Source organism: Manis pentadactyla, chromosome 7 (genome assembly GCF_030020395.1).
Source record: "Manis pentadactyla isolate mManPen7 chromosome 7, mManPen7.hap1, whole genome shotgun sequence".
Taxonomy (NCBI): Eukaryota; Metazoa; Chordata; class Mammalia; order Pholidota; family Manidae; genus Manis; species Manis pentadactyla.
Window position 1 is genome coordinate 115423460 of NC_080025.1, and position 24638 is coordinate 115448097.

The following is a 24638-nucleotide window of genomic DNA, read 5'->3' on the forward strand; positions in this document are numbered from 1 at the left end:
TAAATGGATGAATGAATGAAAGAATGAGTTGACATAAATTGAACACAACCAAATATTTCTTGAAAATGCATTTTTGGTGGGTAGTATTTTAAATCCAGTGTATAAATGATTCTCTGAAAATTGGATTTGTACTTTGTCTTTATTGCATTTTCCACCAAACCCAATGGGTTAGCTCATCATTATGTAGACAACTAATGTCTCAGAGAAAAATAGAGTGCTTTTTCTCCCTCATTGTTATCATTCTTTTTACTATTGATTAAAATATTGCCCACCACTGCTAAATATTATCCTTGTACTAAGTCAAGTCAAATCACCAGAAAACTCCACGCCAAGACACCACAAAGAATCACAGAATTATGATTGAATATTTCAAACTGTGTCTCTAATTTGTTACTTACACATCATATTATTTCACTGCCTTTCTCTTATCCTGCAGGTCCTCGTATTTCCTCCCAATTTTTTTGTTAGGCATTTTTCAAAGTTGGAAAAAAAACAGAGCAGTGTTCCAGTTACCTGGACCTGAGGCATTGTGGTAGATTTACCTCTCAGCAGCACCAGACACCGTGTTGGCAGGCAAATATGGCTCCAGAGGTCTATTACACCTTTCAGATTGCAACAGGGGTCCCCCCAACTCAGCCACCTTGCTTTTTTTCCAGAATTCAACTTCCATTGCTTCCTGTGGGTGATAACATTCAATTAATTAAAATAAACCTTTTCATTAAAAGAAACTTCATTTCTATTGTTGTATTACATACATAAAGAATACAAACCTTCAGGCAGTTTACAAAAAAGCACATTCACATAACCACCACCCATACAGAGACATGAAGAGTATTGGTACTCTAGAAGCATCACTTCCATCCCAGTAAATATCCTTCTAAATGTGAACAACTTTCTAGCTCTATCAATTTTGAATAGTCAGGCTAATTGAGATATGTCAGCTACATACCAGAAATTCATCCTTTTTAGATGTAACCATTAATTCGTTTCTCTGTTTTAGAACTTTATATACTTAGAACTGTATCGTATGTTGTCCTTAGTGTTAGGGCTCTTTCAGTCAACATTTTTATGAAATTCATCCATGTCATTTTGTGTAGTCATAGAGAGTAACTGTTTTTTTATTGCTGTACAATATTCTGTTGCATGAGTATAGCACAATTTATCCATCCTATTTCTGATGGACAAATAATTTTGATGGTTTCTTGATTTTGGCTGTTATAAATAATACTTCTATAGTCATTTTTGTACATGTCTCACTTTTAATGAACAAATGCATACATTTCTGTTGGTATATGTAAGGACTGGAGTTTCTGAATCATAGAATATGCATACATTCAGCTTTAGCAGAAACTAAACAGACTAAACCAAAACGGTGCCCTAAAGAGGTGTTACCACTGATTGTTCCACATCTTTACCAACAGTTTACTGCCATTTAAAAAAGTATTAGCCATTCAGGTGGTAATGAAGTGACACCCTTTTAATCTTAATTTGCATTTCCCTGATAACTAATGAAATTAAGCTCATTTGCCATTTGGATATTTCTTTAAAAGTCCCTGCTCAAACCTTTTGTATATTTCAGTTGACTGCCTTTTTATCATTGCTTTGTAGGAGTATTTTATTTATTCTTAATATAAATCCTTTGTGCACAAACACACATGATGTATGTGTGTATATATAGGCACGTATGTGTGCTTATATATAAAATTATGTGTATATATACATATACAAACATACGTATTCTCACAAGGCAAGGGTTTTACAAACTCACTCCATTTGTAGCAGCTGCTCTTCCATAGTTTGCAGAAACAGCTCCATTTTTCTGATTTAGCTATTCTGCAGTTTTCTTCTTTGTTGCCTTCACTATCTATTGTTATCCTCTATTTAATAATTTTGTAGCAGACTGTATTTTCCAATGATAGCTGTTAAAATACCTCCCATTCCACACAATCTTCTAATAATGTGACCTACCACTCCACCCACTGAGAAATAGAATCTCCCCTAGAACTTGGAAAGACTCATGATGATGGTAGAAGTGATGCTATGTAACTTCCAAAGCTAAGTTAGAAAAGACAACATAGCTTTCACCTGTTTCTCTTGGAGTGTTTTCTCTTGAACTCCAGCCCCATTCTGTGTGGAAGCCTAAACCAGCCCATGCTGAGAGACCACACAGAAAGAAAACATAATGCTGCTCCGGCTGACCACCCAGTGATGTCCCGGCTGATAGGCAGCAGGACTGCCAGACTTAAAAGTGAAGATGCCTCTAGATGGTTCTAACCCCTCACTGTTATGTCATTGTCAGCCTTCAAATCTTTCTAGGTATTGTGGAACAGAGAAAATCTATCCCTTCTACTACTGTTCATAATCCATGAGCATAATAAAATGGTTGTTTTATGACACTAAGTTTGGGGGCTGGTTTGCTACACAGCGATAGTAATAGAAAAAGTAACTTTCTCTAATATCTTGCACTTAAAAGTACTAAGGGAGAATCTATCTGTGTACTATGGTTACCAAATCTAGCTAATTTTTATATTTATGTTAATTTTCTTCCTGCACTTATTTTTCTCTCTCATTCACCTAAGTGACAAGTTTCTCAGAGGAGATGTTTAGCAACAGTGCAATCCTCCATCCAAACAGTTATGGCCATTAGAGTATCGCGTTATCTGAGAGGCCATTTTTCTCAGGAGAGAGTTGGGGAATACTTAAGTGACAGAGTTAAACTTTCACAAACAAAACACACACCTATTAATCTTAAAGTAAAAGTTTGTTAGATAATTTTAAAATAAAATTCAATACTGTAGGTTATAGGTAAGCTAATTCCTGTCACCAATCAACCCCCAACATGGAAATCAATGGCAGACTATCTGTTGCAAATAAAACCCAAAATGTACACTGGTGCAAACACAATAGAAGTCTACTTCAGGCTCATCTAACTACTAAGTGGGTGAATAAGTCAAAAGGGTGGTTCTCCTTCATGCAGTCATTCAGGGTCCCAGACTGCCAGAGGCTCTACAATTTCCAACACAGACCTTTCAACTAGGAAGTGGAGAAGACTGTAGAGAGCAACACCAAGAGAGGATTTTTATGGGCAAGGTATGGGTCTAAAAGTGACACCCATTATTTCTGGTCACAATTCATTAGTTAGAACTGAGTAATATGAACATACTTAACTGCAAGAGAAACTAGCATAGGTTGTGTACTTGGAAGAAAGCAAAGAAGTTGGATTTTGGTGAGCAGCAAACAATCTGTCACAAACATAAATGATGCATTTAAATTAAATATAATGTATTTATTAATAGTGACTGTTAAGAAAATTAAAATATAATTTAAGTTCCTGTAACTCTGGGAGGAAATACTTTCTAAGCAAAATATCTTTGAAACTGAAATCAATCAAAGGGAGAAATAAAGTGAGAGAAACTTGTTTATTGCCCACAAGCAGCTGTCTACTTCTGCTCTCCAGTGTCTCTTATGATCAGGTGGCAAAAGGGACCCCACCCAACCTCTCCAGTCCAGAGATGCCTGCTCCACCCTTGTAATCACCATTGATACGGAGACAGACTACTTCTCTTCAGCCCTTGGCCTATTAATATGGAAATGCACTAAGGCCAGGCAAGAGATTCTGGAAATATTGCAATTTTACCCACAGTTCCATATAACAACTCTTCTGTTATTTTCCTTATATTTGCTCTGTTACAACCTGGTTAAAGTATGAACTGATTCCACTCCCAACCATATCTGTTTCAGAATGTAAAACTGAGAATATTTCTTTAATCAGAGTCTCTCACACCATAGAAAGATAATTCAAAATGTGACTGTAATAAAGAAAGGCATAGGTACTCTAGACTTGAGCGGCCATTCTCTGGCTGACTGGTTAGCTAAGAGATTACACTGACATGACATTTCATCTCTATCTTTCTCCATGATATTTTTTGTGCGTGAGGGGGCTTGAAAGAAAAAAAGAAATTCTACATATTTTTCCTCTTTGTGCTATATTCAAACTCTTTATCACTGAGACAATTTGGGCTGAATAATATGTCTGGCCACACATCAGCACAGGGTGTGCACAGGGTGGATGAAAAAAAAAAAATGGAGCAGGATTCCTAAATACTGATCCATGGCAAAGTAAAAATCTAGTGACTTCTTTTTAAAGTTAGATGTTTTCTCTTTTTTGTATTAAAATGTCTATTTACATATATATTATATATATGCTATGTTATATTTATATTATAATGAAATATATATATTAATATGTGTATTATATATATGTGTACATCATTTATATATAATGCTAATGATAAACTATATGCATTTAAACCATATAACTATATGCATTAAAAAATATATTCAAAACATGGGAAATAAAAATTTACAGATACTATATTCTCCCAAAATTTTTGAATATTGTTGCCCTATGAAAGCCAAAATTAAAACTAGTAGCATCTAAAATGCAAATTACCAAACAGGCCTGTTCCTGGAAAGCTCAAGTCTTTGCCTCATTTTTAGCATCATTCACTTAGCTTTCTCTGGAGTTTAATTATTTGGTAATTTGGAATCCAAATTTTAAAACTTTCGTCCAGAACATCACAGACATGAAAACCATCATAATTTTCATGTTCACATCTCTTTAATAACACTGTTTTTATCCTGTCCTAAGAAATGCTGAGGCTTAACAAGAATAATTGCCAAATTACACTGCTTAGAAAAATTAAAAATTGCTTTTTAAAAAGTAAGATATAGATGGTATTATTTGTAGTAACTTTGAAATTTAAGTGGAATTTAAAAAATATAAAACCTATAGTTCCAAATACTCTGTATACAGTATTTATTCTGAATGGAATTATCTCTTTAATAGATGTCAAGGACATCTATTAAAGTTAGAAATATTGAAAGATTCTCTTTTGGGTTTGAGAATGTTTAAAGTGCTTTTTACCTTCAAGCAAACTAACTGCATACTGAATAAAATCACATTTTGAATGTCTGAATGATGCTGAATTCTTTGCAGCTAAGCTCAAAACTGAAGCAACTACACAAATTACCTTTAGTTTTGAGGTTAGCTAAATTCAGCGCTTCTAATGCATATTTTAATAGTACAATGTTGCAACCTTAACAAGGACTGCATTTGTCTTTAAGTCCACATGATAGCAAGAGCTTAATATTAAAAAAAAAAAAAACTTTTGTCTAGCAAAAGTGATTTGAAGATGTTTTGCTCCATGCATGTGAACTCAGCAGGTGATTCTTGCCTATCTTTGATGTCAAACAGCACAAAACTTCAGTGAGTAGTAGCTTCAGAAATGCAATAGACATGGCTGAGTCTTCATATGAAGCTCATGCTTGAACTACATCAGAAGAACTGACATCTATTATGGTGAGCAAAGACAAGTGTTTGAAAAGAGATTCAAACAGAAGTGTCAGAATTTACAGTGCATAGTTTTATATAAGTTGATTTTAACCAAGCATATCTCTATGAACTCTGCAGGATAGAAAAGAAATTTCAAAAGGCAGAGAAATTGTTGTCATCTAAGGGCATGGAATGTTTTAATAGCTTAAGGAAGAACATTTCTGTAAGGTTATGTGGTGATCCATTTACTTTGACTGAGTAATAAGGACTGTCATTGTGATAGCGCAGTTTTTAACCCTTAGAACAATAGAAATACACATGAACCTGACTGCGTAAAGGGACACTTAAAAACTCAGAACAGACTTGGAGCCCATATTAAAGTTTCAGTCTCTAGTCACAGAAACTTACTATAAATTTTCTGACTATCATCTAGCCACCAAAGAGAAAGCAAACAAGAAGCAAACAAAAATCCTTTTTAGACCTAGTGAGTCACACTGACCTTAACAGAAATAAGACAGAAAATTTAGTTGTTTCTATATCAATACTTTTCAAAAGAAAACAAACATTAGCACTGTTTGTTATGCTTCTTCTCATGTGCTTCTATTTCCAACAATGCACAGACTTTGTACACATTATTAAAAAAGAAGTCAGTGTGTTTCTAAGTGTAAGGGTAAGTGTGCCATGTTTGTGTTGCAGGCAGCAGCGGGGTAAGTGTTAGCGATCTCAACTGGAGGAAAGCTTGTTTGTAATTGTGTCCTAAGGGCTTAATCACAGCAGTCCTTTAAAACTCTCCCTAAGGGGTCTAGTGTCACCAACTAACTTAATTGTTTTTCTAGCTTTACTTCTCCACCCCCACCCAAACAGACTCAAACAAAAGCAAAATTCCTTGGCTAAAGCACAAAAACACAATTCCTGTGCAGCAATTTCCAGCTTGTAATCAACATTTAGCTGTGTGAGATCTACCTCTTCTTAACCTACAATTAGCACAATTAATGTGCCACATGCCAAACCACTTGTTTAGTTATTATATTCTAATGTTTGCTTTTAACAACAAATTTTCCTCCCTAGATTAGCTGCTAATGCCTCCTCCAAGGACAATCTGGCTAGTCAAATTCAAATTTGTCACTCCCTTGAGCACCACACTGCAGTTCTCTTAGATTTAATTACTGAATTTATTACATTACATTTAAACAAGCACTCTCTCCTAAAATGGTCTAGACCTTCAGAAAGAGTAGCAGATGCCATATGTTGTGGTGTGGGCCAGCCTGGTTACAGACGTACCATATAGTCCACAGCCCTTTCTTTCACATTAGCATAAGATGTAAATAATGCAAGCTGAGCCACAAGAAAGTAAATTTAACAAATGTTCATTAAGTGCATACTTCCTCCAAAGCACGGGTGTAGTGCTGTAGGGAACAAAAAATGATATAATAATAGCAAAATAATCACTGTTCATTGAGGTGTTACTAAATTACTTCCTTCCATCTATTTAACATCTGTTTATTTCCTTCATAGTATTTATGAAATCTGGAGTAATTTTACCTCTTTACTTGTTTGATGTCTTTCTCTCCTCTCTCATTTATAAACTCTAAGAAGGTAGAGATCTTAGAAGTCCTCTTTACTGCCCTATTTCCAGTACTTAGCAGAATGCTTTCTCCATAGTGAGTGGCCAATATAACATTTTGTAGAATAAATTAACAAATAATGCTAAGTGCTTTATATGTATTATCTCATTTAATTTTCACAATAAGCCTATATTATTATTGTGTTTTTACAGATTTGGAAACTAAGCTTTCTTAGATGGGGATGGGTTAAGTAAGACTGTTGGATGTATAATTCAAACAAAGGTATGTCTGACTCTAATGCCCAAGGTGGTAACCGTTTCACAATGTCGTCAATTCAAAGAGTTCCTACTAGGTTTCTTTCACTGAAAGATAGTCTTCAATGCATCATGCCAGGAATATTTAATCAGAGAAATAGAAATGTACATAAATAAATCATAGAAAACAGAGCACAAATTGCTATAATGAAAGTACAAATATCAATCTGTGAATGAGGAGGTTAATTTTAAATAAAAGATAGGAATCTAGGTAACTTTCCTGAAAAAGCATGATCGATTTCATATACTGTATTTTTGTAGTTTAAGACCTTCCATTTAGTTCTTTTTAAATACTTTCTTTCTACTGCAGAGCTTCTTTATATTTTAGTTCATTCGTGTAAGTAATCATATTTTTCTTCATGGTATCAAATGGTGTCATGACAGATAATTTAAAATCCTATCTGATAATTTCAATATATAAATTATATTAGCCTCAGTCTTCATGAAATATCTTTTCTTTTAGGAGTAGACCACACTTTCCTGCTTTTCCTGTTCAAGCAATTTTGGATTATATCCTGGACACTGTAAAGACATGTTTTGGAGACTCTGGGTTTGATTAAACTCCCCTGAAGAGTATTGATATATTTTTGTCTGTTAATTTGGCTGGACTCAAACTGCAAATTCAGTCTCTTGGGCAGCTGCTCAAAACTCTGTTCTGTTCCCTCAGACTTAGGGGGGCTGCTTGCTTCCGCCCAGTGGATAAACTGACTGGGTCTCAGTCAGGGATCTGATGAGAGCTTACACAAAGATTTGGGGCTCCTCTTCTCTGGCTCTCTCCTTTCCTGGATTCTTCTTCAATTTTGAGTGGCTGTGGTTCCCTGAATTCTGTATCCAGATTCTTCAAACTGTAACAACTCTGGTTTTCTATCAGAATTCTAGCACTCACTTGGTATATACTGGAGCCTACCCTCTGACCTGACTGGCAGCTATAAAAATAAAAACTCACCAGATGTTAGTCCCTTCCTCCAATAGTCAATTAAGATTCCTCCTGCTTTTGGTTGCTCTTCAATGCCTTCAGGTAGCTGTTTTTTGTTTGTTTGTTTTAAATTTTTTCCAAAGTTAATAGTTGTTATTTGCAAGATGGTTGGTTTGAGAGCTTGTCTGGCATTTGGTGGATGTGGAACCTCACTGAAAAGGAAGATTTAAATGACCTTAATATGTTCGATGTGGACAAAAATGGGGCTGTGGAGAGGTGCAAACAGGGACTTCTATACCAAAGGAACTGTCTGCACAGTGGTAGTGAGAAATAAAGTTCAAAGCATGTTGAGTTTGCAGCACTGTGAACATGTTGGGGTAGGTGTTTGGTTATTTATGTGGCTGTGGTGGGGAACCGGAGTATATGCGATGGATGGGTGGGTCAGTAAGACAGGAAAAGAAGACTAAAAAAAAAAAATCACCCTTTAGAATGCCAAGTGAAGGTTTTGGACTCTAATATTTTGACAGTGGGGCACCATAGATTTTGGGGCATGGTATAGAGATAAACATATGTCTTGGATAATCAATGCAGAAGATGGCTACAGTGGAAAGGAGAAAAATGATGATGTTGGCTCTGTAGTCAAGGAACCCTTCCAGAAGGTCACTGCAGTAATCTAAAAAACAAAACAAAACAAAACAAAAAACCAAAACTGTGGCAGCTGAAGTATAAATCCATCTGAAGTAAGCAAATATAACTAAAGTTAGGAATATTTTCCCATTCATATGCTCTGTAATAGCTAAAAAGACATCTAAAATAAAACTTGTCAACATGGGAATCTAATTATTAGGATATTTTGATCGATGTTTAATTGGTTATAAAACTTATGAATTGTGATTTCCACTTGTAACTGAAAAACACTCAACTCCTTTGCTAATTTAAACATTAAATGTACTTGATGGTTGCCAATTAGCAGTAGACTTGAAGGGGTGAGAGTATGAAGAAGTTGACATTTATAAAAATCCCTTACTACATACCCAGGCACATTCTCACCTTCCCTGCCACTGGAACCCTTGGGAAATAGCTCTATTTCCATTTTACAGATGTGGAATTTGAAAGACACAGAACTAAAATTAACTTTTTCAATGCCACACAGCTAGTGAGTATAAAATATATTATTTAAGCCCAGGTCTATGATCCTATTGTTTATTCTATTTTCAGCATAATTCAACTTATTAAAGTGAGATAGTGAATGCAGTAGACCAGCTATAATTCTGTTTTTGGAAGGGACTTCCATATCTCCTCTTCTTCAGTGTCCTCTGATGAATTACAGAGTTATTATTGTAACAATATAGATATAATTTCCTTGGGAGTACAACAAAAAGAGATGGTTCTTAGGAAATAGTTGTTCAAATCTTTTTTCTGTGGGAGAAAATTGGTATAATGAATTATTAATGGGCTAAAATGTGATGGGACGAACGTCTTGATTAGTTGTAAACATATGTAACATAAAATAAGTCATCTAATCAGATAACCCAATTGTTTTTATTATTTTATGAGTTGATCAGGATAACCAGGGCTCCCCTGTAGAAAAGATAGTCACTTTTTTAGGGTGAGTGTTTTCAAGTTTGTTTTCCCATATGAGGAAGCAAGAAACTAATAAATCATTTAGTTATTCACAAAGCCTCCAAATATTGTGTGTACCTAATAATCCTTGAGACATATACCAAATTTAACCATAAACTCCCTTGTAAGGATTCTCTTGTTTGGCTGGTCATCCTTTCTCCAACTGGCACTTTCCCAGACCACTGTATATATTTTATTTTGGCAGGAGGCAGGAGAAATAGATAGCCCTATGATTCTTTTACAAAAGAACATACTGGGAGCCTAGGGAAGAAATGCTACCATGCCTTATTAAAGGCCTCACTAAATCTAGTAGAAGGTGGTTTTGCTATCATTAAATACTTTGTGTTTCTAATTTTGTGCTTGTTCTAAATTATTTTTCCAATAATCTTTAAAGGAGACTAAAAATGGAAACACTGGTCATTTTCTAATAGAGAAGCATTACAACTCACTATATTATATAGGAAAGGAAGCAGATACACTAACTCATATTTTAGTTATTACTAGTAGCACACACACTCCATGAAAAAATGAGTCTCAAGAGAATTAGGATGTGATGGAGCTGAGAGTACCTGGTTATAAAATAGCACAATGAATAGAGCTAGTTGAGACAATATTTGAAGGGGTTATTCTGATGTGGGCCCTGGACACCAGAGAAGAGAGAATCATTGAAATTGGAAAGATTGGTCAAGAAGTAAGCATAACCTCTCACTGATGGCTATGATTTCTATCTTGATCCCCAAATAGTCTTGCTTATCCATAAGCATTTCTGTGGGTGATTTTGTTTTCAAAAATCAAACTATATGTATCAACTAGCAACTGGGCTCAAAACTTAAGAAAAATGGTGGAGATTTCACATTCACAATTATAAATACAATGTTATCTTCCCTGTTGGCTCCTGGGAGTAAAATTTTATCAATGTTCCAGTCTGATCACAATTTAGATAAATTAAATAACCTTGTGAAGGTTGTTTTTCAAGTTTATGGAAAACTGTGTTTTGAATCAAGCATGCTAAGTATTCTTTAGTTGGCCTTTTCTTTTGGGAAAGCTAGTTAAAATTTACTTATAGCCATTTTTTGTTTCTATTTTTAAGACATAAATATATAATTTGAGCAGCCTGTGTTCAGAAAGAAATATTGGAGGAGATTATGATCCTAAGCTCATCCTGAAACTATGTGGTCTCCCTCTGACTTAATAGGGTGCTTCATACTTGGATCACAAATGCAACCATCCATATACTTTTCTCTAGTTGTGCTCCAGTGAGACAACTCTGCATTGTAATGTGGCACCAAAACTACTGACCACCTTCACTAACTTAATGAGCACCTAATTCATGCCTAGACCATAAAAGAATATAAAATTGCTTAACTGATTTAATGCTCACAAGAATGTTTTATTGCCTACTTCTCATAGTTTTTACAGATTTTACTGACAGTTCAATATAGTGTTTTTTCTGAAATTGGAAGCTGGATGTACTTAATAACAGTGGCTTCTTATTTTCCAAGAACACCCCTTACACTGAAACTTGTCTAGCAATTAAAGAAAACTGTTTAGAGAGCTTATTTTTTTCTAAAGGAAGGAAGGGAGTGTATTTGGACTCAAAAAGCACAGTTTAAATGGATTCTATAAAACTGATGATTATATTCACTAAATAGTCTAAAATGAAAAATAGACGTTTCTACAAATGACAGATAACTTGATTATATGAAACACATATTCATCACAAGCCAATACACTCCTACAATCTAATGAAATGGTGACAAAAAAAAGTAATGATTTGAAAACTCCATTTAGTGTAGAACCCTCTTTTATCCCAACAAAACCTTAAACAGATACCCAATATATAAAACATGTATGAGTAGAGCCTCTGTGGCTGAAATCTGAAGTATGAAACACCAGTGGGACCTCAGGCCAACATGAGGCTTCCATGGATGATCTTGAGCTAGAACATACAAAGAAGTTTTGAACAAATACCAAATAAGTCTTTCAATTATGGCAGACAGATGAACTTCTTTAAAGACAAAAAACCCCAACAATAGTCATGTTAGAAATAAAATTTACTTGATAGTGGATTAGAACGTATTTTTAATTATTACTTCAAAATTTCCAACAGAAGTCTAATATAATTTTTTAATATATGCCTGGGCAAAAACTACTGACTTAATCTAGTTAGGCTGCCCTTAGCACAGCACTTAAATTGGCCCACGACAATAAGTAATACTCTTAAATGTAAAGAGAATCTGTATGATGCATCTGGTACTCAACCAACTGGAAAAGGGCCTTGATTTAAAAACTTGAAAGCCAAATGTGTTCTCTATCAAAATTACAAACTACTGTTCTAATCTATTTTTGGGTCATTTCACCAGCAGTGAACCACAGATATAAGCTTTATTAAAGAATAGTGGCATGTTTTAAATGTCCATTAATATATTTTTAATTATAATGGAATGTCTATAAAAGTCCATGTGACAACTATACGAAGATCAAAACAATTAATTATAATCAGCTTTAAATGGATACAGAATAATTAAAAAGGGATGTTCCAAAAAGAAAAAAAATACAGAAAGCTTGAATGTGAATAATAATGTGGGTTTATAGTTAAAAGAACAAAGAAATTTTGATTTTTATATACTGATTTAATTAGTAACTGTTTTAAAGATGTGTATTTTTGTCAGTTGCCAAAAATTCCAAATCACTGAAGTAAATGCAAAGAGAATATGAATTCCTTCATTTGTTTATTCATTAACTCAGCAAAAATTTATTCAACATTTGTTAGGTACCAGATATTGTAATAGTAAAATATGTAACCTGGCCACAAATTGCTCATAGACTTAGTTCAGAGAGGTACATAATCATGTGATTGTAATCCAGTGAAATAGGAACTATTATAAGTATTATATGCCCAAAGAAAAGAATATTCAGTTCTGTAGGGCAGGAGATGGATTAGAAAGATTGTGAGAAATCTAGAAACATTTGTCAAAGAGAAAAAAATCCTTAATGGGTACCCTAAAGACTGAGTAGTAATTTATAGTTATAAAAAGTAGATTATTCCAGGAAGGAAGGAGAGTACAAAGGTGTCACGGAGCATGGAAGAACAGTGTCTTCAGAAAACTGCACTGTCTGCTGGGTGAAGAGTAAGGCTTGGGGGGAGACACAGTAGATAAGTTTAGCAGAGGCAGAAAGCAGAGGGCTTTGGAGCCAAGCTGAATAATTCGGACTTCCAGACCCTGGGAAGGAACTGAAGAGTTCAAAGCAGATGAGTAATATTATCTGTTTTACATTTTAAAAAGACTACTATATTTACAGATGGAGTACATATCAGTCAGAATCAGAGGTTCAGATCTAATGACAGAGAAATAGTTAACAGAAAACTACAGCAGCTCACACAGGGAAGCACAAGAAAAGGGTGGCAGCTCCAGAATGAACAGGGACTAAAGGTTGGGGTGAGGAGGAAGATGGAGAGGGTGGTCCATAGGATGACCCTTGTGTTTCTGACTTGATAATTTGTTTGATTGTGGTATCTTTTACTAAAATAAGAAATAAAAGGGAAGAAAGGTCAGGAATGAAATAATGAGTTCAGTTTTGAACATTGAAACTGATGTACCTACAAGATACACATGACAAGATATCAGACATCAGTTGCATATGTAAATGTGGGGCTGAGAAGAAAAGGGGAGAATCAGAATTTTTGAATTAATCACATGTGTCCATGCTTTGAAATGCTTGATCAGTGTACATATATATGTTAGACTGAAGCATTTCAAATGTGTAAATGACGCCACTATGGACAAAATTGAAAGAAGCACGTGTTGCAAATTTCTCATATATACCTACAGCAGGGAAAATACAAGTGAGGCAATCAAATGTTTAAAGTGATATATACCAGTGTTCATGGGCATGGACAAATGATTCTTTAGCTAAGTGCTCACATGTAAATCAACCTAACATGTCTGAGAAATAAAAATATATCAAATCAAAGATCAGCCATTTAACTTCTCTGCCTTCATTCACATATCTGTTCATTTATTTTCATTGTTCAGGTATACTATTTTAGATGCTGGGAAAATAGCAACAAAACAAGACAAAGTCCCAGAATTTGTGGAACTTATATGATCAAAGTTCATCATAAACACATACACAAATATATATATTACTTAATTTCAGACAGTAGTAAGCACACTGAAGAAAAAGAATGCAGGATAAAGAAGCAGAGTGTGAAGAGAGATGTTTTTAAAAGGGCAAGCAGAGAGTCATCAAGGAAATGCAAATTAAAACCACAATGAAATATCACCTCACACCAGTTAGGATGGCCAACATCCAAAAGACAAGGAACAAATGCTCGTGAGGATGCAGAAAAAGGGGAACCCTCCTACACTGTTGGTGGGAATGTAAATTGGATCAACCATTGTGGAAAGCAGTATGGAGGTTCCTCAAAAAATTAAAAATAGAAATACCATTTGACCCAGGAATTCCACTCCTAGAAATTTACCAGAAGAATAAAAGATCCCTAATTAGAAAAGACATATGCACCCCTATGTTTATCTCAGCACTATTTACAATAGTCAATACATGGAAGCAACCTAAGTGTTCATCAGTAGATGAATGGATAAAGAAGATGTGGTACATATACACAATGGAATATTATTCAGCCATAAGAAGAAAGCAAATTCTACCATTTGCAACAACATGGATGGAGCTAGAGGGTATTATGTTTGGTGAAATAAGCCAGGTGGAGAAAGATAAGTACTAAATGATTTCCCTCATTTGTGGAGTATAACAGCAAAGCAAAACTGAAGGAACAAAACAGCAGCAGACTCACAGACTCCAAGAAGGGACTAGTGGTTACCAAAGGGAAGGGACTGGAAAGGGTGGGTGGGTAGGGAGGGAGAAGGGGATTAAGGGGCATTATAATTAGCACACACAGTATAGGTAGATCATGGGGAAGGCAGTGCAGCACTGAGAAGACAAGTAGTGACTCTATAGCATCTTACTATGCTGATGGACAGTGACTGCAATGGGTTGGTGGTGTAGGACTTGATAGTATGGGTGAACGCTGAAACCACAATGTTGCTCATGAGAAAACCTTCATAAGATTGTATATCAATGATACTTTAACTTAAAAAAGGCATCAGAGAACAATTATTTGCTGAGGTGAAGGAAGGACGAAGTCATGAAAAAATATGGGAGAAAAATATTCAAGTCAGAGGATCAGCAAGGTCAAAGACCCTGAGGCAAGAATTAGTTTCCCTTATTGATAGAAATAAGAGCAGCATCAACTGGAGCAGAGTGAGGGCAGGAGAGACTGTGGATACAAGGTGGGAGAATATGCCACGGGGGGACAGCTTAGGAGTTCAGTGACCACAGAGAACAGTGTGGATTTTATTCTAGTCTAGGTGTAACCTGGATCCATTGGACGGTTGTGATCAGAAAGTAAAAACGTCGTTATAGTGTTTATATAAATATTGTTACACAAAGATTTTTTCACTCCTGGGACAGAAAATGAATTATGATTACAATTACTTTTGTTTTTAAAAAATCAAGTCTGGCTGCTATGCAGAACTGTGACAACAGTGTCATCAGGAACAAGACTGGGAGCAGGAAGCCCATTAGGAGGCTACCACAGACAAAGGCATAAACTGCCAAGCCTGGGCCAGGCTGGGAGTGATGGGGCTGAGGGGCAACTATCAGATCTAAGGTGTGAAGTGAAGAGACTTCCTGATGGACTGGAAGGTATGGGCCCCAGTGAGCTACTGATCAAAAACAGCATCTGAGGAAATCCCATGTCAGTCAAGTTTGACATTAACAGTATTTTTTTTTGACTGAATTAAAAAAATTTGGTCTGATTTTACCAAAATATTTTGATGAGCCAATGTATTTCAACAGGTTCTTGAATCTGGATACATTTTTAATAGAGAATGATTCTCTATTAAAATTCGTCATGTATGCCTGTGGCTGCTATGCTATGAGTGTGGTTGTATTTAGATAAAACGTAGTTTTTCAAGGAATTCCAACAGAGGACACAAATAATAAGAATTAATGTTGATGTCTATCTCTGATCCTTGTTTTATTTTCATTATGTTTCTAAATAATGAAAACAATGCAGGATGATATCTATGGAGTTTGGGAGGGAACTGCATATGCCATTTATAGACATAAGTGTAACAAATATTTTAGTCTTCATTTCAGGATGAAGAAACATTTTGCTCATTTAAAATATACATATATATAGAACATTAATTTGAAGGTCAGTGAGTTCCTTTCTGTGGCTTAGAACAGATGAATCTTACAGAAAGAAGGTTTATACTCATGAAAATTGGAGTTTACTCAGGAAATACCGCCTAGCGTCTTAATGAAAGTGCCATGCATGCCTCTTCTGAAATTTAGCACATGGAATGAAGCTTCCCATATCTGTAGCAAATGCAGACTTCACTGCCTTGAGGGCTTGGCATTTTCAGATAAAAAAGAATCAATGTCATTATACAGTATTTCTCTAGAGCATCATAATTATTCTGCATGCATACAATATTTATTTAAAACTTAAAATTAAACTTCAAGAGGTGGTCATTTGAAAGCTGGCAGTCAGTGAAAAGATCCTGCATTCATGAAAAAGAGAATATTTCTTCTAAAAGTTGAGAAATAGATCAAAACGGTCTTTCCGGTAACTGGCACTTTAGTCATATAGATGCTTTTTATGTGTCAGATTTATTAATCAAGAAGGTCCATGGGAATGAGAGAAGGAAATCTTGAAGATGTGACTGTCGGTTTTTGATATGTCAGGTATAATTTTGTAGCTGTGATTTTCGGATTGCCGTACACACACAGCATTGTCCTGATGTTTGTCTATCTCTTTATACTCATCATTTGTGATGACTGGAAAAGATGATGAGGAGGGGATGTTTTGATACAGGATTGAAACTTGAAACTACAGTCCTTCAATTTGAACAGTATCCCCGTTTCATCTTTCTTTTCATGTTACCTTTTTAACTTTTGCCACTGATGTAAAAGGAAAAAAAAAAAAAGAAAATTTTGAAAAGATGCCAGGTGTTGGGTCTTATCTGGGTGAAGGATCACAGAAGTAGAGGATAAAATATAGTTTGTAGTTTGTCACAGAGGCAGACTTATGAAGATCAAACACTTGTCAACAACAACTGTTTGTCCTCCTGCGGCCATCACAGAATTATTAAGACAGTGACATCTTTTCATACTTGCTACATTTTGCCAAGATTGTACTGTATAATGTTCCAATTAGTTTAACAGGATGTATTCTGCTGTGATGAATACAGTCTTCCTTAATTGCTTTTGGCTGCTTTCTGAAATAAAAGAGTATCATTGTGTCACAAACACATCAGTCACTCTGAAATTCCGAATGGCATGCTCCCTTTTAAGTCATCAAAAATCACACGAAACAGGTATTTCCAAAAGCTGAGGTAAAGCAGCTTATTTTTATGATGTTTGAAGTGAGAATGCAACAAAACTGTCTGAAGAGTAAAAGGACCAAGCCAAACTTTTTTTTTGGTTATTATTTTATTAAACTTGCCAGATAACCAGTGTGATGTTTTTCTCTGTTGGTTTTCATGAATAGACCAGCTGCTTGTGTGTTACTTAGACTGTATCATGTAGTTCTTGGTGAAAAATCGCATCTTTGACCAAAATTGAGTAACTGCTTATTTTCCACATACTTACTAATTTTTTTTTCTTTTTGACTCCTGCAGACACCAGTCCCTACCAAATGTCTAACAGTCTTGGTTCTTATTCCACTCAGATTGTTTCTGGGATGTTGTTTATGTTCATGAGGTTTAGAGCCAGCAGCGCCTCAGAGTTTGCAGTGACTGGTGCTTAGCAGCATTTCTTGAAGCTCCTTTCACATTAGCATCTCTTAGCCACAACTGCCCTTAGTGACTACATGAGGTCCTAAAGAGCCTGAGAGACTAGGCAAAATCTGGAGGCACTCCGTGGGCAAAAGGAACAGGAATCGAAGACAAGGAAAAAAATTTTGGAAGAAAGCCATGAGTAGAGATGCAAAGCTGTAAAATGTAAAGATATGAAATTTGAGATGAAAATTACACCCCTCTAATACCTGCAGGAATGTTATGTGGTTTTAATTTTTGAAGTGAAGTTTGTATTTCTATGCATGCCAAACAACATAGCTTGAGAAAACCAAGTTAACCAATAAAATTTTGTGCATATAAATTAATAAAATGACATCATATTTATAAAAAGCACTTTAGAAATTGTGACCTAATCCATATATATATTGTAACTACCAATAAGTCTGAATTTGTCCAGAGGGTTCTACCTAATGGCCAATTCACAGAAATAAAAAAAACACTGAACACTCAAAAGATAGAGGTCATTATTTAACCTAACCAGTTAGTTTGACTGATTTGGAAAGAACTCAGTATAATCTAACCTACTTCTTCCTATTAGCATTCATGAGTTTAACTGCATCAACTTTATGAAAATAATACAGGCATGTAGTGCTAAAAGGCTTATGCTACAATCCAACAGTCCTTCCTATGACTCCTGATTATTCTGCTCTGTAAAGACAACCACTTCCAATGCCTTTAAGGCATTTCTTCTGGTATCCATATATATTCATCCATACATGCCATCCATATATATATATATATGTTACATAGACATTTTTTCTGGTATTCATATTACATTCATATATATGATACATCAATTTCTTAATGTAACAATTATTGAAATAATATGTTGACATTTTGCTTTAGAAATACAGAATTTACCTCTCTCTTATGTTCCCCATCTACTTGTTGGGTCCCAATCTCTCAGTACAGTTAAACTGCAATTTTTTGGTTAAGGTGATAGTGTTTATATAAATATTGTTACACAAAGATTTTTCACTTCTGGGACAAAAAACGAATTATGATTACAATTATTTTATAATAAACTCATTGTTTTTCCTGGAATTAGTATTGCTTCATTATTTCCTTGATGTTTCTCTATAACTATTTTTCATTTATATTTCCTATGGAGTAATTATCAAAATAAATTTATTAAAATAAATACTCCAGAAATATGCCAAAGGCCTATTAATATTTTTTTCTAAACACTGAAACAGTTCTAAGCAGTCTCCCCCGCCAGCCCTCTGTCTCTTGCTCTAATCTGTATTGATGTGTGCTGACATACTGGCCCTTCCCTCTGTTGGTCTCCTGTACCTGAACCCTTGATTTCTGGATCTTTCTTCTTGCTTTTTTTTTCTCTTGTATTTCTAAAGCATGTCTTCTAGTACTCCCCTAAGAAAAAGTGCACAGAAAGTACATTAATTTATTTTAGATATTGAATATCCGATCTGAGGATGTCTTTATTCTACCCTGTGTGAATGGTAACTTTGAAATCATTTTATAACGAAATTTTACAGGCATTGGGCCACAGTCTTCGGGAACACAAGAGTTGCTCTTAAGAATTCCAGCGTAATTTCCTATTCCCAAGCCATTTCTCCTTGACTTGCTTCTACTCTTTAAGAAGTTCTTAGAATCTTTTTCCAACCCTATTTTTCCAAAAGTTAGAACCATCTGCTTTGGTGAGGGTCTTTCTCCATTGTGTTTGGCCCTCTTTAGGCCCTTTCTATTTGAAGACATAGGACCTTTAGTTCTGCAAAATGCTTCTGAATTGATTTTTGATAATTTTGTCAACTCTATCTTCTTTGTTCTTCATATCCTGATTTTGTAACTCTTAAATTTATTCTCTTTTTCCTCTTCTATAGTGCTTGTCTTCCCCCCTCCCCATCCTGCCAGGAAAGCGCCTTGATACTATCTTCCATACTTTCTAAGAATTTTTTCTTATTTTAAATCATATTTTAATTATATTTTAAATTCCATATTTTAAATCCATTATCATATTTTATCATACATATTTTAAATTCCAATAACTATTCCTTGTTCTTTGATTATTCCTTTTTATGATAGCACCTTGTTCCTTTTAGGTGCAATATCTTCTCTCATCAATCAGGATAATAATAATAACTTATATAATATTTTTTAAAGTTTTCTTTTGTGTCTTATATTGTCTCCATTTTCTCCTAGTTTATTCTCTTTATTTGTGTCACTCTGTATTTATACCTTAGACTTTCCTCTAATATTTGGTATTTCTTGACTGTTCATTCAAACTGAAGAGTGAGGCACATTTATAGATTGTTAAAAAGAAAAACTGGGTGACATCTCTTGGTGTATAGGAAAGATTTTCAGCATGAGTATTTGTGTAAAGGGGATCTTTAAATATCATAGTTACAGATCTGTTCACTAGAGTTCTTAATTTTCTCCAGGGAAGGGTCCTCTATATCTGGGAGTGAGTGGGAGGAATATGCGGGAGTGTGATTGGCTGCCGGCCTGACCCCCGGGGAGCCCAGGAGAGGGAGCTGGGGTGGTTCACCACGCATCAGTTGCACCCCACCCCCAATAAGCCCTACCCTCCAAGTTCCTGCTGTGCCGCACTCAGTAACATTTCTGGTGCTTTTTTTTCCCCCACAGGGGCTAAAACTCTTGGAGGGGAAGGTCAGAAGGGTAGAAGTAGCCTCAGGGTTTGCAGCGCGTAGTCCCTTGTTCTCTAAACAATGAAGCAAGCCCACTTTCCATTGTTCCTTGCCTGATACTAGGCTTCAAAAGCTTTGGTAAAGCACTTTATTAGGTAAAAGGTTTCAGCTGTCTCAAAAGTTATACTTTTTCTCATAAGTTAATTTGAATTGCACTTTGAGGTAAAACTTCATTGAAAGCTTTATTGCTGACCAGGTGCATTAAACTAAATACATTTCCTTCATCTACTAATTTTGTAATTTTGTTAAAGAAAGGAGAACTTTAGTCTTTTGAGTGACTTTTTCTCCCTATAAAATCTCATGCTGCTTATTGCTCTTGTTTCTAATATCCCATATGGGCTGTAGGGTTTTTTGTTTCCACCTGAGGGGCTTCACAATAGACTTGCCAAATTGTAATCATTATAGCAAATCTTTTTGTTCTGACAAATAAAACCTACATGTTTTATTTTATCCCATTTTCTGGAGCTACCTAGTTCAGTCTAAGTTTTCAAAAGTAATCACCAGTCTTTTTGAATCTTGGGAGTTCATATTTCTTTAGACCCTGTAATGTGCATAGTGTAAAACCATTTAAAGTTATATTAATTTTTTTCTTAGAAATACTACTTCAAATAATCATGCAGAGAAAAAAAGTGAAAATGACTATTTATGTCAACTGAGGACCTCAATGAGAGATGTTAAAGGGTTGAGAAATAGAAGCTGTAAAGGAAAGTTTAAGCAAAGGAACTTGGATTATTTAGCCAAGAGAAAGGTCTAAGAGTCTCCATAGTTCAGACCATTATAGAAAAATAATGACCTGCTGTTCTCTATAGCTAGAGAAGACGTAAGAAGAGGAATTACACTCAACGTGAAGTGTGGAAATTATGAAACTTCTTAAGATTCCCCAGGCCTGACTTGCATTAATGCTCTAATAAAAGAATAAACATATAGGTTAAGGCAAGCAGGATACTTACGTTAAAAATACATGTCGCAACAATCTTTATAATTAAATCATTGTTTAGGACCCTAAAGTCCCCCACAAAGACAAAGACTTCCATTTATTCAGAAGTATCAAATTCAGAATAAAGTGTAAAAAGACCAATTAATTCAAGTGGTTTGGTAAAAGTAATAAATTAATATTCATCTCCATTTTTAAATAATATAAGAATAAAACCTAGGGAAACAAATTAAAGGTTCTGTGTGTGTGTTGTGCCCACTGTGCAAGGGGCCCCTCTGAAGGCAGAACGCGGATTATGCATGTTTAGAGGTCCCCCACACCATGTGTCTTTTGCCCTCTGGAGACTGCCTATTTAGAGACTTCCGTAGGAAAAACACTGAGCAAGCTCACTACTCTGGCTCTAAGTCTAACTCTCATGCATGCCAGACGGCTCTGTCAGTACCCTCTGCCAAATACATGGAGCTGTGTGGCTCTGCCACGATAACTGTACACCAAAGCAATTGTACCCAAGGTTGATTTGACTTTCTTAATGACCCTCATACATGTTTATCCCTGAAAGATAATTCTAAGGCTGTAGAGTTTTCACTTGGCTTTTCCCCTTTCTACCTCCAATTTTTTTTTCTTTTTCCAATCCAGTTTTTTATTTTAAATTTAGGGTACCTTATGAAACCTAGGAGAAAATGGACATAGCCTGGATTGTATAAACTAAAAAGTAAGGGCTTACTACTGCATATGTATTTCTCCATAGGTGTGTGTTTGTGTGTGTTCTGAGCTGTCCATTTGTATATCAGAAGCTGCCTCATGGGAATTTGCATTTATACTGTCACACTTGGTGATGAGCTCTAATCATTATTTAATTTAATAATAAGTAGGTGGATTTGTCCCTAAGAGAGGTCTGAGATTGGTTCAGGGCTAATAACCGTTTTTTTAGCTTATCAGTCTTCAAGGAGAAATGTGGGACCTAATGCTGAAGGCTGCATATCACATGCAAGTCTGGACTTAAGACTAGAGGCAGTTATGGAACGTGACCTTGAAACTGATCCTGTAAGAAGGAGAATGTGGGGTGGAGCAGAAGAATACGTATAACATACATATACATACACACATACATATACATGTGGGTTCTTTAAACTCTAAATCCTGTAATTTAAAATGCTTAATTCTCTATAAGTATCTGAATATTTTATGAAAATTAGAAAAACCATTAGTTTGATCATATGTTTAAACCTGAAATATGACATTTCTCAATCATTAAATACTTTGTTCAATTAACATGTTGCATTGTATTTACTTAAAAATACATACTACATATATTATGTACGTTGAATATGAAAAGCAGTTCATATTATGACTTTGGAAATTGGAGAGCCAAAGCTATTAAAAATCTCCTTCTCCCCATTCCTGTAGAATACATACTGGGAAGCTTACACTTGGGATTTCCCAGTCTCTTTTACAGTTAGGAGAGGAGGCCACGTGGCAGACATCTGAGAAGAAAAGGTAAGTGGAAACTCCAGCAGAGTGTTTCCCTTCCTCGTGCTCAGAGGGTAGAGCTGAGGCCAGAAGGACTTGAGTTGCCAGGCCAAATGACAAAGGCCTACATGCCAGGAACAGTGGAGTATGAGATGGAAAGGGTCTCACTATTGGCCTTGCTGAGCTGCTGTCCCAGCCCTGGACCTCCTCCCTCTCGGCTCTGTTGTGTGAAACGTTTGTGCCCCTTTCTAGTTAAGACAGGAGAGAAGCAGTTCAGAGTATTCTATTATTTACAGCTGAACACATACCTCAGGGGTTTTTGTTTGTTCTAAGGCAGATATGTTATAGCACTTAAAAATTCTGCAAGGATGGATAAAACAGGAAAGATTTCTCAATGTGTTTGGCCATGTGTCTCCCACATCCCCCCTTTTATGCAGCTTGAATGGATATAACTCACATGCCACATGATTCACCCATTTAACATATACATACAGGTCAGTGGTTTTAAGTATGTTCATGGCTGTATAACCATCTCCATAATCTACTTTTAGAACATTCTATTATCCCCAAAAGAAACTCAATAATTCCTGTTTTCTAAGTATTCTAAAGAAGGAGTTCCCATGAAATACCTTAGTTTCATGGCAAGTCATTATTTTTACAAGGTATCTACTTTAAAAAATGAGCTCTGTCTTTCAAGGTGGCAACATGAACTTGGCAAGAAATATAATTAAGCCAGTATCTGAATTTATACCTTTGGTATCCTCATATCTGTCACAAATTAGGACCAAAAACAATTCTGTTGCTATAGATTAGATAGACAATTGTTATATGAAAGATGAGACTATGGTTTTTAGTCAGTGGTCTCTTTGGATCTAATTATATTAGTGTTAAACAGAGTCAAAGTACATTGAAAAAAAAAAGATGCAGATACAAGGATGGCTGAACTATTCTGGGTTTTCCTGTTAAGAACACTTCCTCAAACAGAGACTGAAGTGAGAGGAACTCCTTTGGCTCTCCTGTTTGACACTCAGTTAGGATGCAGCTGCTGTAACAAACATATCCAGAAACCCAGTTGCTGCAACAGAATGATCCTGAGACAGGTGGGCCATCCAGGGAGTTCACATACTTCTACTTTAAGAAGTCACCCAGGTTCTCCCATCATGGGGCTCCAACCATTGCCTAAAGAATATCATCAAAGTTGACTGTTACAGATGGAATTGTGTCCCTCCCTAATATTAGTATGTTCATTTGTTGAAGCTCTAACCCAAAATGTATTGGAGATTATGCCTTATAAAGAGTGTGGGTAAAATTGCAATATTTCCAGAATATCTTGCCTGGCCTTAGTGCATCTCCATATCAATAGGTGTTTCCAAGGGGTGGGGAGAAGCAGTCCATCGCCATATTAATAGGTGATTACATGGGGAGCAAGGGCATATATGGACAGGGAGCTCCACATTTCAGCCAGGTCACGAGAGACACAGGGAGCAAAAGTGGATGACTGCTTACAAGCAATAAACGGGTTTCTCCCACTTTATTTCTCCCTTTGACTGATTTTGGTTTCAAAGGTAATTTGCCCTGGGCTGGGAACAGATTTTACCCCCAGAGACACAAAGAAGTAATAAAGGTAAAATGAAGTTGTAAGAATGGGACCTCAATCCCACATGACCGGCACCCTTATAAAAAGAGGAAGAGTAAGAGGTACCAGACGTCTCTCTTTCTTTCCATTTGTACAAGTGGAAGAGTCACGTGAAGACACAGAGGGAAGGCAGCCATCCACAAGCCAGGCAGAGAGGCTTTGCCAGAAACCAAACCTGAGGGCACCTCACCTTGCACTTCCAGCTTCCAGAACTGCGAGAAAATGTATTTCTATTGTTTAGGCCACTCAGCCTAAGGTATTTTGTTACTGTGGCCTTAGCAGATTAATACTCT

At 35.7% G+C, this 24638-nt stretch overlaps 1 long non-coding RNA gene across 1 annotated transcript in view; it reads right to left on the bottom strand.

The window, feature by feature from the left end:
* Positions 1 to 368: 368 nt before the first annotated feature.
* LOC118935344 (uncharacterized) overlaps positions 369 to 24638 on the bottom strand; it is a 461859-nt gene continuing 437589 nt past the window's right edge. The window contains exons 4-5 of the long non-coding RNA XR_005033782.2: positions 8161 to 8803; positions 369 to 676 (exon numbers count right to left, since the gene is read on the bottom strand). This is a non-coding gene — a long non-coding RNA (uncharacterized LOC118935344). The remainder of the gene's footprint in view (positions 677 to 8160; positions 8804 to 24638) is intronic.